The following is a 3,630-nucleotide window of genomic DNA, read 5'->3' as shown; positions in this document are numbered from 1 at the left end:
GTGTAGGGCAATTTAAAAAATTAGTAGAGCTTCTAAAACAATTGAATACCACAATACCCAGAAGCCATCACTCAAATGCCCTCATATGCTAAGTTTCTCAAGGAAATCATATCTAACAAGAAGAAGATAGAGGATGATGAAACCATTACACTTACTGCTGAGTGTAGCGCCATAATACAAAACAATATGCCTCATAAGCTGAAAGACCCAGGTAGTTTCTCCATACCCTGTGTAATCGGAAAGTTTGCCATAGACAAAGCACTATGCTACTTAGGAGCCAATATTAGCTTAATGCCCTTGTCCATATGCGAAAGGCTCAAATGGGAGAACTAAGACCTACTAGGATGTCTGTACAACTTGCAGATCGTTCTATCAAATTTTCCGTAGGTATGTTAGAAAACATTCCGGTACGCATAGGATAATTCTATATTCCTACTGATTTTATAATCATGGATACAAAAGAAGATTCCAACATCCCTATCATATTAGGAAGACCATTCCTAGCTACAACCGGAGCTATTATAGATGTTAAGAAAGGCAAGCTAACCTTTGAAGTTGGTGAGGAAAAATTCGAATTCATTTTGACGCAATTCCTAAAGGCACCAGCTAAAGACGATACATGTTGTCTACTAGATGTCATCGACGAATGTATAAGAGAAATGGAGAATGAACAAACATCATACTCTGAAACACTGAAAATTCCAAGGGCTCCTACTTTTGAATATGAAAATTGGAATGAGGAATACCAAGATGATAGCCTGAGCGAATGCCTAGCACTAACGCCCGATCATATGCCTTGCCCAAAGAAACCAGCCCTAGAACTTAAGACGTTACCCAAAAACCTCAGGTACGAATTCCTAGACACTGAACTTGAGTGACCTGTAATAGTCAATGCAGACTTAGGGCAGATAGAGACCGAAAAGCTCCTAGACATTTTGAGAAAATATCTGTCACACCGTAAATTTTGCCCGACCTAAAAGTCATCCATCTTTAAAACATCCATTCATCTCATATCTCATTATTTGAATTGATGGTCATCGGGGTCATAAGGATTTCATATTCCGTACATAATTTGGGATTAATGGTCATCTTGCTTGACTTATTTCTTTTGATCGATCTTGCATTTTTTCTATCCCTTACATGTCCATAACCAACATTGATTTGAATTTCATTTAACCTTTGTTAAGTTGATAATTTAATTTTTGCTACATATTCTCGTTAGATTCGTTGTTTTGTTGGAACGACATCATCATTCATTCATGCACCATCTAACATACATTACATGAATAATTGTTGTATTTATTTTTAATATTTAAAATTTTAAGTCAAGTGCTAATTGGTTATTATTGATTAATTAGTTTCTAACAAGAGTTTTTTTTAATAAAATATTAGGATAACACTATATATATATATATATATATATATATATATATATATATATATATATATATATATATATATATATATATATATATATATATATATATATAACAATTCATGTTTTCAAAAATTAGACATAGCAAGAATTTTTGTTTTACAGATTTAATCTTGTCATTTAATCCCTGTACATCAAGTTTTGTCTTTTCTTTTCTTTATAACAAAATAAATACAATTTCATAAAAAATAATAATAAATTCCCAAGCTTGCAAAGATGGTCCCGTGATTACTCTTTCTATGAGGACAACAACATCCTTGTTTGTTGGTAGAATTTTGTCCTGTATTAGCATGAATTTTCTCAGGATATCACAACACCAGTATGACAGAGCCATTTTACACAAAAAAAGATGTTAGAAATTTCTGTTTTATCAAAAGTTATTGAAATTCAATTCTTTTTACAAAAATGGTACCCTAAGAGTTCTAAGATAAAAGGGAAGTACATAAAAACAGGAGGAGGGATACCAATTAACATTACAGAGATATTCAAAAAGAAAAACATCATAACAATTCAACCACAACATTATCATTAACAAAAGAACAAGAAGATTTTTTTTTAAAGATAAGACTTACTTTCCTAGAATCTTTTTTTTCCACCGAAGAATTCATCTCTCCACACCATCTCTGTTCGCAGGCATCCGGTAATTTCATTCACCTTGTTGCGGTTTTTTTTTTGCGTTTGTGCTTGCTGTTAGTGCGTTTGTGTAACCGTGTGAATCATGGAGATTTACACGGTTTGCTTCCTATTCGCATGAGGGTAAGGTTTCGGCCGTTTCGACTGTGTGAGGGTGAGACCGTGTGAGGTAGAAGCAGAGCGTGTGAGGCAAGAGAGATAGGTAATGAGACTGCATTGTTATGGTTGGAAGAGTTTCACCGCTGTTTTTTTCATTGCACGAAGAAGAGGTTCAAAAATGGGAGGCGGCCGTTTGGTCATATTCCCCTAGGGTTTGTTCTGTTCCCCTTTAAGTTGCAGAGGCGGATCGGGTCAGGAAAGGGTCCGACCCAATCATGGCCCAATTTCTTTTTTTTTTAATTTTAAATTTTTAGTGAGTTGTATGGTCATATATTAACTAGTTTGGCGATTTTACAAATATGAGTATTTGGCCTGTTGGTGAGGGCACTGCTGTTTAGATCTAGGGGCAAGAGTTGAATTCTTGGTGGTAACAATTTTTTTTCCCTTTATCATTACTTTTTGTGGCCATTTCCTTGATTTTTTTATAAACTTCTTACGATTTTATTTTACCGCTTTTATCTTTTTATCTAGTCCAATTTTGTAAATACTTGTTGATTTTATTTTTTTTCCGTCTTAATTAATTTTTTTGTGTGTAATGTAAATAACTCTTTCTTTATTTATTTATTTACTCAACTTATTTTTGTGGTCTTTTCACATCGAGTTATTTTTTGAGCATATCCATTCAATTTTCATTGATTTCAAACTTCCATGATTTGATCATTTTAATTTAATTTCAAACCTTTTACATTAATCTTTTTTATATAATTTATTTTCTTAACTAAAATCTGAAGAAAAAGATTACCCTGGATGGAATATCCAATAGTAATCCCGAATACTAGACCCAAGTTGTAAGAGCTTGTAAGTCATATGTATTCGTCTTATCCTTAAAACGCTCCAATATTCAAATCTTTTTCTCAATAAAATCTAAAGAAAAAGATTACTCTGGATGGAATATCCAGTCGTAATCCCGAATATTAGACCCAAGTTGTAAGAGCTTGTAAGTCATATGTATTCGTCTTCTCCTCAAAACGCTCCAATATTCAAATCTCTTTCTTAATAAAATCTAAATAAAAAGATTACTCTGGATTGAATATCCAGTCGTAATCCCGAATATTAGACCCAAGTTGTAAGAGCTTGCAAGCCATAACTATTCGTCTTCTCTTTAAAACACCTCAATATTCAAACCATTTTCATAAGTAAGTTGGAAGAAAAAGACTACCTGGATGAAATATCCAGTCGTAATCCCGAATATTAGGCCCAAGTTGTAAGAGCTTGCAAGCCATAAGTATTCGTCTTCTCTTCTAAACACTCGTAATTATTCAAACTTCTTTTCTCAATAAAATTGGAAGAAAAAGATTACCTGGGTGAAAGGTCCAGACGTAGTCTCGAGTATTAGACCCAAGTTGTAAGAGCTTGCGAGTCATAAATACTCGTCTTTCAAGTCCAAAAATACATTCAACCAA

Source organism: Lathyrus oleraceus, chromosome 2, assembly GCF_024323335.1.
Source record: "Lathyrus oleraceus cultivar Zhongwan6 chromosome 2, CAAS_Psat_ZW6_1.0, whole genome shotgun sequence".
Classification (NCBI taxonomy): Eukaryota; Viridiplantae; Streptophyta; class Magnoliopsida; order Fabales; family Fabaceae; genus Lathyrus; species Lathyrus oleraceus.
This window is presented reverse-complemented; position numbering follows the sequence as displayed.